This window comes from Prionailurus bengalensis, chromosome D4 (assembly GCF_016509475.1).
Source record: "Prionailurus bengalensis isolate Pbe53 chromosome D4, Fcat_Pben_1.1_paternal_pri, whole genome shotgun sequence".
NCBI classification, from domain to species: Eukaryota; Metazoa; Chordata; class Mammalia; order Carnivora; family Felidae; genus Prionailurus; species Prionailurus bengalensis.
Window position 1 is genome coordinate 22459574 of NC_057359.1, and position 17310 is coordinate 22476883.

Sequence of the window (17310 nt, forward strand, 5' to 3'; positions counted from 1 at the left end):
AGGTGGAATCAGAGTAGTGGTCATTCTGGGGCTAATCATTCCTTAGTGCTGAACCGAACCCTTCTGAGTGCTCTATACAGAGTCTTATACATCATGAGATTTTCCCTGAGGGGCCCAGTTGGAACAGGAACTATGCACCCCCTCCCAGGAAAGAAGGTAAAACTGACCCCTGTTATTCTATCTTGGCAGAAAGCTGAAGACTCCAATTGATTTTTGACCATCTTCTTTAGCAGTTCAGGCCAAGTAGATTTACATCTCACTTTGGAAGGTGAGAATAAGAGCCATCTCTTTTCTTGGGTATTCAATCAAAACAGAAAAGAAAACCTCACTTAACATATTATTATATGTATAAACAATACACCCCCCCTGTGTTTTGTTTGACTGAGTCTCCATAAATAATTTCATATGACTATAGCACAGGGTGATGGTTCTCTAGACGATGATGATGAGTCATGTACATCCAGTTTCTTCTGGCACACAACTTTCTAAGGTATACTCTTACATATACAGTGACTCCAATATATTTGGTAAATTTACAATTCAAACTTAGATAAAAGGAGTGTGATTATAAAGTAAATCTTGACTTGGGGTGAAGGGCATGTTTCTGGAGTCATTCAGGACTGCGTTTGAATCCTGGTTCTTCACTTACTGGTTGTGAAAAATTATGCAACTAACAACCTCCTTGAGCTGCCAGGAAACCAAGTTGCTTACAAACAAGAGAAACAGGTTCACAATTAGCTAGTTAAATATGATGACATAATGCAATGCATCGTTTTCCATATAATGCATATAATGCTTTTCCATATAATGCATGTAATGATGCAAGAAAATATACAATACCACTATAATAAGTTTTAATATACTTTGAGAATTATATTATGCAGTAGAATTACTTCTTATCATAGAAACTAAGGCAATCCATAATCTGCAGAGACATGGAAATTCTAGAACTTTGAATAGACACTTCTCTAAAGAAGACATCCAGGGAACTTTCCAGAACGCTCACTGAAAAGCGGAGGAGCGGCGGCTGCCCGAGCTGCGTCCAGCAATGCGCTCCTTCCCGCTCCCCCACACCGGCCTCGGCCCCCTCACTGGCTGTAGAAAATGGTGAAAGAAACTACTTACTATGATGTTTTGGGGGTCAAACCCAATGCCACCCAGGAAGAATTGAAAAAGGCTTACAGGAAATTGGCTTTGAAGTACCACCCTGACAAGAATCCAAATGAAGGAGAGAAGTTTAAACAGATTTGTCAAGCTTCTGAAGTGCTCTCGGATGCGAAGAAAAGGGAATTATATGACAAAGGAGGAGAATAGGCAATTAAAGAAGGTGGAGCAGGTGGTGGTTTTGGCTCCCCCATGGACATCTTTGTTATGTTTTTTGGAGGAGGAGGAAGGATGCAGAGAGAGAGGAGAGGTAAAAATGTTGTGCATCAGCTCTCTGTAACCTTAGAAGATTTATATAATGGTGCAACAAGAAAACTAGCTCTGCAAAAGAATGTGATTTGCGACAAATGTGAAGGCCGAGGTGGTAAGAAAGGAGCGGTAGAATGTTGTCCCTATTGCCGAGGTACTGGAATGAAAATAAGAATTCATCAGATAGGACCTGGAATGGTTCAGCAAATTCAATCTGTGTGCATGGAGTGCCAGGGCCATGGGGAACGGATCAGTCCTAAAGACAGATGTAAAAGCTGCAATGGAAGGAAGATAGCTTGAGAAAAGAAGATTCTAGAAGTTCATATTGACAAAGGCATGAAAGATGGCCAGGAGATAACATTCCATGGTGAAGGAGACCAAGAACCTGGACTGGAACCAGGAGATATTATCATTGTTTTAGATCAGAAGGACCATGCTGTTTTTACTAGGCGAGGAGAGGATCTTTTCATGTGTATGGACATACAGCTGGTTGAAGCACTGTGAGGCTTTCAAAAGCAAATATCTACTCTAGACAACAGAACCATTGTCATTACCTCTCATCCAGGTCAGATTGTCAAGCATGGAGATATCAAGTGTGTGCTGAATGAAGGCATGCCAATTTATCGTAGACCATACGAGAAGGGTCGCCTAATCATCGAATTTAAGGTAAACTTCCCTGAGAATGGCTTTCTCTCTCCTGATAAACTGTTTTTGCTGGAAAAGCTCCTACCTGAGAGGAAGGAAGTAGAAGAGACTGATGAAATGGACCAGGTAGAACTGGTGGACTTTGATCCAAATCAGGAAAGAAGGCACCATTACAATGGAGAAGCTATGAGGATGATGAACATCACCCTAGGGGAGGTGTTCAGTGTCAGACCTCTTAATGGGGCCAGTGAAGAACACTGCTGGCATTTTATATGCAGTAGTGAACGAATGAAGGACTATAATCATAGCTCACTACTTGCTATTATTGTTTTTGTTTTAATATTCAACTATAGTAGTGTTTTAAAAGTCAAATGAAAAATAAAAAATATAAAAGCTCTGACTTTGCCCTGTATGTATGATGACTTCAGTGTGCAAGATAAGTTTAATACTTGTAAAAACTACTTTTAAAAAATCTCCCCTAGCATTTGTTAGAGGCCCGACCTTGTAATTGATCTCAGCTCTATGTACATGAACTAGTTTAGACTGAAAATGCTAGGTAAATGTATTGATTTCAGTGTATGACCCTTAATTGTTAAGCTATGAAGTTAAAACTTGTGTTTAATTGGCAATCAGAAAAAGAATTTGTAGAGAAGTGTTGGTCTGTAGTTCTATTAAGTGGGATTCATTGTGATGCTTCTGCATTTATTCTGTTGCCTCAACTGTTACTTAAAGATGGCATGCTGTGTAATTTGGCCTGTGGTATCAGTGGTGGAAAGGATACCTTTCTAAAGAAGGAGTTTATCATAATCTGCTGTTTGAGGGCTTGTACTTGTAGAAATGCATTCCCTTCTGCTGTGCCATCTTTTTTAAAAAAAAAAAAAAATATATATATATATATTAATATATACATATATTTTTTAATATATATATAGAGAGACACACACCAGTCCTGGTTACATTTTTTTCCCTTCTCTTTGGACCATGATAAGCTTCAGAGTAGTGACTACGGGAGCAGGGTAACTTAGAGTGAAGAGATATTTACACAGAAAAGTAAATTTGCATGTATGAGCTAGGAAGGTGTTTTTTAGGTATGTTACAGGCTTACTTTAAACAATTTAACTTACGTTCCGAAGTAACTGTAATTTAATGTTGGTAGTATAGCAAATTATGATGAATAGCTTTAATTGTATGTTTAAAAGTCATGTTCACAAGCTTAAATCTGGATATCAGAATTAAGCAATTCTTGAAATGTATGAATGTCTCCTTAATATACTGATTACAAAGCATTAAAAAAAAAAAAAAAGAAGACATCCAGATGGCCAACAGGCACATGAAAAGATGTTCAACGTCACTCCTCATCAGGGAAATACAAATCAAAACCACACTGGGATACACCTCACGCCAGTCAAAGTGGCTAAAATGAACAAATCAGGAGACTATAGATGCTGGCGAGGATGTGGAGAAATGGGAACGCTCTTGCACTGTTGGTGGGAATGCAAACTGGTGCAGCCACTCTGGAAAACAGTGTGGAGGTTGCTCAAAAAATTAAAAATACACCTATCCTATGACCCAGCAATAGCACTGCTAGGAATTTACCCAAGGGATACAGGAGTGCTGATGCAGAGGGGCACTTGTGTCACAATGTTTATAGCAGCACTCTCAACAGTAGCCAAATTATGGAAAGAGCCTAAATGTCCATCAACTGATGAATGGATAAAGAAATTGTGATTTATATACACAATGGAGTACTACATGGCAACGAGAAAGAATGAAATCTGGCCCTTTGTAGCAACGTGGATGGAACTGGAGAGTGTTAGGCTAAGTGAAATAAGTCATACAGAGAAAGACAGATACCATATGTTTTCACTCTTATGTGGATCCTGAGAAACTTAACAGAAGACCATGGGGGAGGGGAAGGAAAAAAAATAAGAGGTTAGAGAGGGAGGGAGCCAAAACATAAGAGACTCTTAAAAACTGAGAACAAACTGAGGGTTGATGGGGGGTAGGAGGGAGGAGAGGGTGGGTGATGGGTATTGAGGAGGGCACCTGTTGGGATGAGCACTGGGTGTTGTATGGAAACCAATTTGACAATAGATTTCATATTAAAAATAAATAAAGATAAAAAAAGAAATTCCGCAGTAAACCTATATGAGAAACACTTACTTGGCACTAATGTTTGTAGGTTCAAACATAGGGGTGATCCAAAGATACTCCAGCAATTTCAACTCTTCTCTTTCTTAATGATGAACAAATGAAAGATATTAGATTTAAAAAAAATGTATTATATAAGATTAAATGTTTTGTCATTACTACTAAACTCTTTGTACTTGAGTATTCGGAGAATACAATCCTTCAAGCCATTTTGGCTCTTAACTTGATTACTAGGTTTCCTTTGCTGACTTTCTTTCTCATCTGCAGAAAGGGGACAATAGTGGTGCCATGTGCCACTGTTGTGGAAATTCAACAAGATAATTCTTGTAAAGCACTTAGCATAGTAATAGTACTCAAGGCTATAGACTGTAGGCTATAATTACTTTATATACACACCAAGACACTCAAACCAGAGCGCTTTGGATCAAGGCAAGTTGAAAGCTTAACAGTTCTCAGTGAGACCATCATAAGTTATAAACCATTCAATTGCTTCAAATAAAATAACCACAAATTAAACACGTTACCTTCAAAGGTTCTATACCATATTCTCAGCCTCTTAATTAAAATTGTGGAGTGATATTTATCTGTTTCAAGTGAAAATGTTATTTGGGAGCCATTGCAAACAATAGTATAGTTTTATTTTACATACTAGGGGCGCCTGGGTGGCTCAGTCGGTTGGGCGTCCGACTTCAGCTCAGGTCACGATCTCACGGTCTGTGAGTTCGAGCTCTGGGCTGATGGCTCAGAGCCTGGAGCCTGCTTCTGATTCTGTGTCTCCCTCTCTCTCTGCCCCTCCCCCGTTCATGCTCTGTCTCTCTCTGTCTCAAAAATAAAAAAAATAAACGTTAAAAAAAATACATACTAACTGAAGTCCATAAAAAACAATGAGAAGAACCAAAATTATCAAGAAATTTTATATTTTTACATTCTAGATTCTTCAGATATGGTTGGTGTCATAATTCCCCAATCAGAATTTAAGTTTCTTGAGACTAAGGACTGTTTATTACTCATTACTGTCTATCACTTCTAGGTAACGCATAAATAAATGTGTGCTGAAGTAACCAGATCCCATACACCTTCTTCTTTACTCCATCTTAAAATGTAAGGTATAAGTAAAACAAAACAAAACAAAACAAAAACACTGATTACCTAAGTAAAGATATCTATATTTAAAAGTAGATCTTAAGCAATAGGAATTACTATACCAGTAATTTGCTGTTTGGCACCTCAAACTAATTTCCAACCTTCTAGAAACATCTGGGTAGAATCAAAATTAACCATTTTGATCCTACTTCACTTATCCCTATCTTACCTCATCTTCTGATGGATTGTCTATATGAGAAGTTTTCCCTTTCCCAATGTACTCCAGCCCTTATTGATCTCCCGCACTTTCAGACTCCTAAAACACTAGTGATCTGTTACATAGTGAAAAAGTATCTCCAATTTAATAGGTATTTCTGACACTTCAAGGTAGCTGCTCTGAGAGAGAAAAACCCTAGAATTAGAGTCTGAAGCCTGGGTTCAAATGCTGGTCTCACTATTTACAGGCTGAAGGGACTGATGCTTGACATCTCTCTATCTCAATTTCCTTAGGGTAAAACAGGCATTGGATTTTAAAGTTGTTATCTTACCACGGGTGCCTGAAAAATGGCATGTCAATTCACTGATTCACTGAGTGATTGATAAAATTCTCACCAATAGTAAAAATACTGCAGACCCCACAAAATTCCACAAAACAAAGTGAATAGCTTATGAAGTTTTCTTTATGTGGCACATATTCTTGTACTGACACCCATGGACTTCAAGAGAGTTGTGCATGCCCTGAGATGGTATGAAAAATTACATGTGTGTATTCACATGTGTGTATTTGAGGGAGAGATGAAACCAGCAGTGTTGAGAACCACTGTTCTCAGATGATATAAAGCCAGAAGTGAGAGGGTAGAAGAGGGAAGGGGAGCATATAATTCAAGGTGCCGAAGGAGCTGGTGAGGGTGAAACGGGACCGCTGGTCAAAGCAACAGTAGGTTGGGTGCTAATCTAACTCTGGTCTAGTCTAGACCTACTTAGTCTCCTAATCCATGATCTCTCTCTCTAATTAGTCTAACCAGTCAACCTTGACTGGCCCACAATACCCCTACTTCCCACCACAGTGACTAGAAAATAACAGGCATGCACCAATTATCTGCTAAGAATTTCTTCCAATTTTCTTACCTGTAAAAGGAAGGAGATTGAGTAAAAACTATCTTGAAGGTTCCTGCCAAGAAAAACCTCTATTACATTCGAAGCTAATTATTTTATAGAAAAACAAAACAAAACAAAACAAAACAAAACAAAACAAAACAAAACAAAAATATGGGAACTGCCTTTCCCCATCTAGAGAAGGTCAGAATTCAGCATCCTACTCCAGCCTCACACTTAACAAACTTGTTTCTAGATGAACCTCACCTCCAACAACTCATTCCTCAGAAAGATGACTTCTAGAGACACCTGGGTGGCTCGGTTGGTTAAGTGTCCAATTTCGGCTCAGGTCATGATCTCATGGTTTGTGAATTTGAGCCCCACTTTGTGCAGAGCCCACCTGGGATTCTCTCTCTCCTGCTCTCTGCCCCTCCCCCACTCACTCACTCATTCCCCCCCCTCCCCCTCTCAAAATAAAAAAAAAAAAAAAAGAAAGATGACTTTTATTGTTTTGGTTGTTATTCTCTTAAGTAAGCTACTGACAACTCCTTAAGATCCCTGCTTTCTTTGGGGCTCTGACAAGGGGCAGGTAACGGATACAGTGCATTAACAAATCAGTAATATTTGAAGAGTTACTCCTCTCACAGCCAGGCTTTTAACAGGCCTGGATTTAAATGGCATCTCTTTCAAGCACATTTCCTTTATCAGTATTCGAAGTTTCAAAGAGCAATCAATGTCAAGGATCTGAATGTTAAAATACAGCAGACCTTTGGAAATGCAATTATCATTTTCTCCTATAGATAATTAACAACTGAAAAAAAATTTACTTCTACTGAGGGCTTCTGGGAAAATATCACTGAACCCTACCTACATGCTTTCAAAGAATCAGGTGTTCAAACTACCAACAGGGCAGCCTGGGCTTTGTGGTGCTGTTCTAGCAGTGGTGATGGCTTCGAACTAGATAAGCTTCCCAGTGCTACCCCTTCCTTCCCCTTCCCATCCACATACCCACATGAACTGCAAAACACTGTACAACCTGTAGCTCAGGGCTACAGCCAATTGTGATGAAATAGTTCTTTCTGTTACACACAAAGGAGCATTAGAAGAATCAAACCTACAAGTTTCACTTCAGTACTCCTCTGAAAAAATACAAGATGGTTGAAATTGACTTTAACTAGTACTGAAATGATAAACATCGCAGCATAAGATGTTGGTTGGACTTAAACATAAAGGAATTTCTAACAGATTCAGCTGCTTAAAAACGAAATAGGATGTCTTCAGGGTATAACAAAAGTTGTTCAAGCAAAGCTATTTAATCTACTATCAATGTGATTCCCACAGAAAGTGGGGGCTCATTTTTCAGGTCTTCCAGAGCTTTAGGGTTCTATCTTTCTCTAAAGCAGACCTTTCTTTAATTTGTTTCATTGCAGTGACATGGAAATTTTCAGACACAAAGAGACAGAGAATCTCACATAGTATTTATCCTCTAAAATTCAATACCTAATATTTTCACAATTAGCCCATCATACTTTAGTCCTCTTCCAGACTCTTCCATAGTCTGAGTATCCCTGGGCCCCCTGGCATGTGTTAATATCTCCATGATTGGGCAGAAGGAAGAGGCATCATAACTTTTTTGTCCCATCATTTCCCCCCGAAAGAAAAGAAAGTGTTACAAAATTCTACCAGTGCACAACATGCCTCTTGGGAATTTTCCTAATTCCCCCATAACCGTTTGTTTCCCTCTTAAAGAAGAAGGAAAATGAGTAATTTTTGTTGAGTACTAGGAAATATGCTAATGGCTTCAGATACCTTCATTTCATTCATTTCAGTCATGAGAATCACACTTTGAGGTAGTTTCAGTATGTCCACTTAATAAATGAAAAGTCTGAGACCTAGACAGTTTAAGTCAAATGTACATGGCCACACCACAAGTAACACAAAAGCCAGAATTCGAGACCTTGTGTGTTCAAAATACCCCTGCCCCAACCTCTCTAGAACTCTAGCATATAAAGGTGTGGTCATAAACCAGGAAACAGAGACCTGCGCATCTTTATTCTAACCGTGAACTGATCCTTTCAGTAGGCTTTGCAAGAGAGGAATCATTAGAGTGCAAATAACCTAAAGGAAAAAAATTTTTCTCCCTGAAAACTGAGGTGAAAAGAATGTGGGAGAGCGGGGCAGTGAACTGTCAGGGAACAGCTCGGCTAAGGAAAGCTCATCCACATCAATCAGCTCTTGGAGTCGGTGCCCTAAGAGAGAACTGACATGAAATTACACAAAAAGTTATGAGGCTCAAGACACTGAAGCTCTTCCTGGGAAGAAAATCATCTTTCATCCTCAGCTGACCCCAGGAAGAAAGGGGGCAGAATAAAACCTGAGAGATGACAATCTGAGGAACTAGGGTGGGGTTTTGGTGCAGCTGGAGCGAGAGCAAGATGAATTAAAAAACAGATTATCTGCATAGATTCAGCTGAAGTTGAAATGAATGCCTCTTGTTCAGCTAGTATTTCAGGGGCTCCTGTGTGCTCCTCGTGGGGGAAACGTTACCCAGATCAATGATCTAGCATCAGAGCAGCTAGTGGAGAACAGACTACAGAGCAAGACACCTCATCACACCAGACTCACAGGTAGTTTTGAACAGAAGACCTCTGTTCCTGTGCTGGCTGAAGACTCATGAATTTCACAGAACTACTGCTGGGAATTGAGACCCAGAGAAAAAAGGAATGGGGAATTTGCAGCATTCAATGATAATGTCTTGATGGTATTCAGAGGAGAGTTTTTGATATTTTCAACTAAAGCATTAGGAAAAAAAAAATGAAATTTGGCCTCTATCTCACATCACACACAAAAGTTAATTTAAGCAACGATGATGTTTTTAGAGGAAAACATAGAATATTTTGTGAAATATGAAAATTTTTCTTGGATAGGACACCAAAAGTACTAACCATAAAAGCACAAGCCAGACTCAAAATGATATATATTCTCTCCGACACAATGTCCAATTCAAGCTCTCCTCTCCTCATGAATTTTATTTTGGCGGGGGGAGGTGGAGACACACACACAGTGATATCTTCTTTCTCTCAACTCCTGTTGTAATTATGTCAGAATTATTTAAAAATTATCACACAGTGCTATCATATTTATTGTGAACAGTTCTTTACTGCCAGCCATGGTACAGTGGAAAATGTTTAGTAACAGGCTCTCTAGGGTAAAAAGCCCTTATATGTAACATTTGCCAATTTCTGTGGTGCAAATACTCCACCATGGCCTATTTCAAGCCATCAACATGACGTTACTAGATGGAGAGTTGGAAAGAAATCCACACAACTGCATGTGAGCCAGCACAGCCGGCTGCAGCACATCCCTGGTTGCCTGTCTCCCCAGTGAGTCTGTAAGCAATCCCTGGTGGTCTAATTGAATTTAACATGGTTCCTCAGTTTCCTCATTTGGTGAAAAGTGGATAAATATATTCAGAGAGAGTAACTTCCTCAGAGGATTACTAATTCTAAAGCTCTATTGAAAGTTTAAGAAATTAGAGTGGACATAGAGTGTATCTTCAACAGCCATATCCTCTTCTAGAAGAAGTCTCTGTTTCCCATTTCAGATCCCTCCCTCCCTCATTTTCAGTCCACAGTCCTCAGGTGAAGCTCCAAGCCCAGCTCTGGAGTGGATCATGACTGAGACCAATTTGCACATGACAGTCTCTAGCCCCAGTGATTAGTTCATGGGATTATCATGTGATCCAATGACAAAAATAAGAAGCAGTGAGACCTTTGCTGAAAATCCTGTCAAGTAACTGGACATTTGTTATAAGGGACTTGAATCAAAAAGAAGCTGCTTGCATCTCCATCTTGGCTCCACAGGGAGCCTGTGAATGATGTAAATCCAACAGAAAGAGAAAAATTAAATTGTGAAAATGTTTGAGCTTTGAAGTAAAAAATAAAAAGCCAAAATTTGCAAAGCCTCAGCCTTAGACATTCTATTTAAGTAAGCCAATAATTTCCTTTTTCCTTAAACCAATCTGTGTTGGGTTTTCTCTCACATAGAGCAAAAATTTCCAAACTGATACAGAAATACACCCTGATTAATAAGCTGTCTGTATTATTAACATATTGGGAAACAGTAGCAAAATATCATAGCATGATAATACTTTTTATAAAGCATCATTTTATCAGCTTCTTACAAAGTTAAATGTACACTTGTTATATGTTCCAGTTGTGGCAGGCAGAATAATGTCCAAATTCTCAGAACCTAAGAGTATATTACCCTTTCTAGCCAAATGGGCTTTGAAGAGAACTTAAAGGTGTGATTAAACTAAAGATCCTGAATTATCCAGGTGGGCCCAATATATTTATAAGGGTCATTAAGAGGGAGGCAACAACAGAATCACAGAAGGAGATGTGACCACAGAAAGAGAGGTCGGAATGATGCAGGGCCACTAGCTTCTGGGTTGCTTTCAGAAGCTGGAACAGGTAAGGAAGTGAATTCTTCCCTAGAGTCTCCAGAAGCAACACAACCCTGCCAACATAGTTTAGATTTCTGAGCTCCCCAACTGTAAGAGAATAAGCTTATGTTATGTTTTTTTAAATTAAATTTGTAGCAATGAGTTACATCAAAATAGAAATCTAATAGCATAGCAATCCCACTTCCAGCCGTTTTACCCAAGAGAAATGAAACCTGATACTCCCCCCCAAAAAACCATATGCAAATGTTTATGGCAGGTTTATCAGAATTGTAAACACTGAAAACAACCTAAATGTTCTTCAACTGATGAATAAACTGGGTAGCATTCAACTCAATGGAATACTACTCAACAAGAAAATAAGAATGAACTATTGATGTGTACAATGAATGGGCGAAACACAGATGTACTGTGTCAAGTGACTCCAAATGGTACATACTGTACAACTACATTTATACGGCATTGCGAATCTATAGTGACAGAGAACAAATCAATGACTGCCAATGGTAGGAAGTGGAGAAATGGTTGATAACCAAGGGACAGCACTCGGGAATTTTAGGGGTGAAGGAACAGTTCTGTATCTACAGCATGGTAGTAGTTTCACAACTATATGCCTATGTCAAAGCTCATAGGTCTGTACACCAAAAAACAAAACAAAACAAAAAGTGAACTTTCCTGAATATAAGTTAAAAAAATAAAATTGAATGGAAGTTAAAAAAAAAAAAAGAAGGATCTATATATTTGAGAACAAGTTTGAGATGCTGGCATGAAATTGTCTGTAGGAGTTGTCTTCCTATGTTCATCTCACTCACATTGTCAAGCTTTCACAGGCATGCCCTTCAACCACCATCTCTCAAATAACTAAACAATGGTATAAAAACTATACTAAACTAAAGAGGCAAGTCCCTGAAGGAACTACCATCTCTAGAAGCTCAGCCAGCAGCTCACTAATCCTTTAAAAATACAGTTCTTAACCAAACTCTGACCCTAAGATGTTGCTTGGGTCTTCATCCCTATTATTGCCTTATTAATTTTTAAAAGGCAAGCATTTCCACAGTTACACTGGGTTTACAGCCAAAAAATAATAACTTTTGTGGTTTTTTAAGAGTTCACGACTTTGACCTATGTGCATCACCAGAGAAAAACACTGGGACTATCTTTTAAAAAGAGAAATAGAAAAGAAGTATAGTCTGATAAGAATGGATACAGTGAGGGGTGGGGCACAGAAGGTGGCATATTTCCAGGAAAGTAGATAGATGCATGGAATGTTCCTGCGTGACCTCAGGCATGAGGAGGGCAGAGTCATCCTTCTTTATGACCCAACTTCATCTCATATTATTCTGTAAGAGTACAGTGCCTCATTTTCTTCAGAGTTCGGGGTTATAACTAGACAACAGCAGAGGAAGAAAAGAAGAACAAGGGGAAAAAGGCCATTTTTCCAGGATCTCAGAAATGGAGCTCAGTATTTCTATAACATCTTAGTGGGTCTTGAGACACAAGCTTAATGTTTTTTCATGAGATCCCAGTTTCTACTGCATGGAAATGTTAACATATCACTCATGTCACAAGCCAAAGAAATAAAATCCCTGTCTGTCTTTATTTTAATACCACAGGATAAAGAATCTGAAGTCCATCAGATCCTCAGAGAATTCCAAGGTGCTCTAAGAGTGATCTAAATTTGGGCCATCTCAAGGTAAAGAATAGTTATGGTTTTGGCTCTACCATTTCACTAATTCTTGCCTTAACAATCCAAAACAGGCAACCCTGCTATAAAAGAATCATCCTAAAATCATCAAACAGAACTCACTTCCCATTAATTCTATAAACAAGATACTACTTCTTTTGCCTCCCTACCCTATTAGTCTCTGCCCTTCCCTCTAGGAAAACTAACAAAAACTCATCTTCCAAGATTTCTTTGCTAGTTACTAGCTACCACAGGTACTCTATTCAACATCTACACCATTTTATAGACAGCATCAATTCATTTTTAGGGTGACCTGGGAGACTGGAAGTCATGTCACTGAAATTTCTAAATTAATTATTTCATTAAACAATTAGTAAAATAGTTTCGTTGCTGTACCATGGGAACAAAGAGATCTAAAGAAATGCACAAACAATAGCAAATCTTACTCTTTTAATCACAAATAAATTTGGGTATTATTTTAATTTTTTGAGAAGAAAATGTAAGGGAGGAAAAACTTTTGCACTACTCTCTTATGTTCACTGACTGGGGACTTGTGAATGAGACCAGCAGAAGACAGATTAACAAGGCACATGATTTTTATTAATGTCTTAGGTGCACAAGAGTTCACAGAAAAGAAATGATACTCAAAGTAGTTGGACTTGGGAGCTTATATACCATTCTAACAAAGGAAAGGGGGTTGGGGCTTTAAAGGATGATAAATTGTGGGAAAGTGACTAGAGAATATACAGCGGAGCCAATGGAAGACAGGGTTGTTTTGGTAGGGTTGTGTATGCAGACTCATCTTAGTGCAACTGTCTATCTCTGATGATGAATCTCTCTCTTCTTCCTGGTACAGGAGAGGAACACCTTCACAAAAAGAAATTTACACCCTGCTTTTAGGCAGAAAAGGGGAAGGTAGAGAACTCTTCTTACATCTGTGGATTCTCAATTGCCTACAGCTCAAAATAATCCTTATGCCAAAGTGGCAGATTTTAGGGTGGCATATCTTGATCCCCTTCAAAAATCTTTCCAAAACATACCATAGCCAATCAAAACATAATTTAATCTTTTCCAAAAAACAGGGTCATCAATAGGAACTCCAATTAATATACCATATGATAATATAGATTAGTTCTTATTACTTACTTCTTCCTTTTCATAGCAACCATGTTGGAAAACAGAATATAGGATTTGTATTATAAGTAGAAGAGTTAAGATGGCATAGTATGGGGACCCTGAGCTTGTCTTATGCCTGAAACACAGCTAGATCAGCATCAAACCATTTTGAATACCTAGGGAATTGACCTGAGAATTAAAACAACAATCTACATAATTGGAACCAGAGAACTTGGCAGGTACATGGTGTGAAGAAGTGACTTGGGGGAAAGAAAAGTCATGAAGCTGCAGAGGGTAGGAAGCCATTTTTGTCAGAGAGAGAACAGAGAGAAACAGAAAGGGTTACAGTGCAGCACATTGGGATGGTGCAAGAAAAGCACTCCCCCTGAAAGTAGCTGGAGAGAACGAGAGAGAGAAGGAGTGAAAACACTCGCAAGGGACTGGACAAAAAATCTGTTCCCCAAAACCACTGATGGGGAGAAAGGAGAGGGTTTCAATACCACCAGGATTTTATAAACAGTGGAGTGCAGAATCTGAAGTTTCAGATCCTAGTGCCTGGTGGTGCTCTGGCGAGGAAGTAGGGTGAATCCCCAAGAGCAGGCAGCAGGGTCTGATGGGTCTGTGTGCCACATGGGGAGAAGTGATTCCCCTGTTTGGAGAGCATCTGGTAGCAGTCATATGGCCTCCTTGCCAGCAAAAGTCCCAGCGGACCCCAGAGAGCAGCCACATTACTGATATTGGAACAAAGACACCAGAGGGCAGCAAAACCTGGCACCAGTTGTGTGTTGTGATTTGCCATGAACTCTGGGCCTCTGCCACTGCATGGTTACATGCATGTTTTCTGGGACAAGCTGGCCTGGCCATTGCTTGGCAAGACCCTCTCCCAGAAAGTCAGTGCAGGTCCAAGCTGTGGGTGTCTCTGAAGTATGGGAGTCTGAAACACAGCCCCATTTGAAATAAAATTCTGGAGGAAGATGCCACCAGGCAGGTGGACAGCTTGGACACAGAGTAGAGGTAGGGAGCAGATGGAGGCCTGAGACAAAGGAAGGCTGCTTGATCATGGGTCAGTGAGGGTGTAGGGTTCCTGCACCAGACACTAGAGAGCTTGGTGAGGCCACTTTCACTTCTAGCACATGTGCACATGTGCACACACAAGGAACAACCCCAGTGAGCTAAGCAGTGGCACCAAATGGAGAACAGAGCTGTTTTACCAAGCCCCACCCATTGGCAACCTCGAGGCACATCCCCCAGAAGACCAGCACAAATTCCTTCCACCTGCTTAGTTAATGGACTATAGCATGCTGCAAACTTTCAGTTCTAGGGAAAACTGGATGTAACTTCATTAGGGTTTCATTCTTTTTGCTGGTTCATTTATTTATTTGGTTGGTTTCTTTGCTTGTCTTTGCCTAGGTTGTTTTCTTTTTTCTTTCCTTCTGTTTCTCAGATACTGAAAAAAATTCCATTTTATGTATTTATTTTATTTTGTAATCTATTTTATTTTCTTTGTTTTATTTTATTCTATTTTATTATTTTAAAAAATTAAATTTTTTTTTCTTTCTCTTTTTTCTCTATTAATCTTCCTTCAACAAGTAGACTAAAACACACCTAGGATCTAGCTTCCTTTGATTTTTTGTTTTATTTTTAACTTTTAAATTTTAATTTTTCATTTCATTAATATTTTTCTTCCTCCAAAAATGAAAGGATGGAGGAATTCATCCCAAAAGGAAGAACAGGAAGATGATGGCCAGTTAAATTCTGAACTAGAATTAAAAACCATGATTATAAGAATACTAGATGGGGTTTAAAAAAAAGCATTTAAAACACCAGAGAATCAATCCCTTTCTTTGAAGATTAAAGAACTAAAATCTAGTCGACCTAAAAATGATATAACAATATAACCCAGATTCAATCTCAAATGGATGTTGTGATGGCAAGGATGGACAAAGCAGAGCAGTGAATCAGCGATACAGAAGATAAAATTATGGGATGCCTGGGTGGATCAGTTGGTTAAGCATCTGACTTCCACTCAGGTCATGATCTCACGGTTTGTGAGTTCAAGTCTCAAATTGGGTGAGCTCCTGCCCTGCTTCAGGTGAGCTCAAGCCCTGCTTTGGGTGAGCCCCACTTTTCTCTCTCTCCCTCACTCTTTGCCCCTCATGGGATTCACTCTCTCTCCTTCTCTCTCTCTGTACCACACTCACTTGTGTCTTCTCTCTCAAAATGAGAGAGAGAGAGATAAACAGTTAATGCATTAAAAAAGAAGATAAAATTACAGAAAATAATGAAAGAGAACAAAAGAGGGAAAGAAAGGCAAAAGCTCACGATACAAGACTTTGAGAACTCAGTGATTTAGTAAAAAGGAAAAATATTTGAATCATAGGAGTCCCAGAAGAGGAAGATAGAGAAAAAGAGGCAGGTTTATTTGAGTAAATTACAGCAGAAAACTTTCCTAATCTGAGAAGGATACATACATCAAAATTCAAGAAGCACAGAGAACTTTCATTAGATTCAACAAAAACCCACCATCACTAAGGCATATCATAGTCAAATTCATAAAATACACAGACAAGAGAGAATTATGAAAGCAGCAAAGGAGAAAAGAGTCCTTAACTTACAAGGTTCTCAGCAGATCTGTCCACAGAAATTTGGCAGGCTAGAAAGGAATGGCAGGATAGATTCAACATGCTGAATCAGGAAAATATGCAGCCAAGAATTCTTTATCCAGCAAGGCTTTCACTGAAAATAGAAGGAGAGAGAAAGAGTTTCTCAGACAAACAAAAGCAAGCCATGCAAGAAATTTTAAGGGGGACTCTTTGAGTGGAGAAAAAACAAAAAAGACCAAAAGCAACAAAGACTAGAAAGGACCAGAGAACATCATCAGAAACACCAACCCTATAGACAATACAATGGCACTAAATTCCTATCTTTCAATAATCACTCTAAATGTAAATGGACTAAATGCTCCAATCAGAAGACATAGGGCATCAGAATGGATAACAAAAAACAAAAACAAAAACAAGACCCATCTATACGCTGCCTACAAGAGACTGGTTTTATACCTAAAGACACCTGCAGATTGAAAGTAAGGGGATAGAGAACCATCTATAATGCCAATGATTGTCAAAGCCAGAGTAGCCATATTTATATCACACAAACTAGATTTTAAAACAAAAACTATAACAAGAAACGAAGAAGGGCATTATATCATAATTAAGGGGTATATCCACCAAGAAGTTCTAACAACTGTAAAGACTTATACCAACTTGGTAGCACCCAAATATATAAATCAATTAATTACAAACATAAAGAAACTCACTGATAATAATACCATAATAGTAGGGGACACCCTACTTACAGCAGTGGACCCATCATCTAAGCAGAAAATCAATAACAAAACAATGGTTTTGAAAGACACGCTGGACTGGATAGACTTAACAGATATATTCAGAACATTTCATTCTAAAGCAGCAGAACACACATGTTTCTGAAGTGCACAGGGAATATTCTCCAGAACATATCACATACTGGGCCACAAATCAGCCCTCAACAAGTACAAAAGATCAATATCATACCATACATATTTTCAGACTACAATGCTATGAAACTTGATATCAACTACAAGAAAAACTTTGGAAAGATTACAAATACCTGGAGATTAAAG

The 17310-nt window shown here is 38.8% G+C and overlaps 1 pseudogene; it reads left to right on the plus strand.

Annotated features, from left to right (window-relative positions):
• The first annotated feature begins 977 nt into the window (after positions 1 to 977).
• On the plus strand, positions 978 to 3344 carry LOC122474462 (annotated as a pseudogene).
• Positions 3345 to 17310: the final 13966 nt, after the last annotated feature.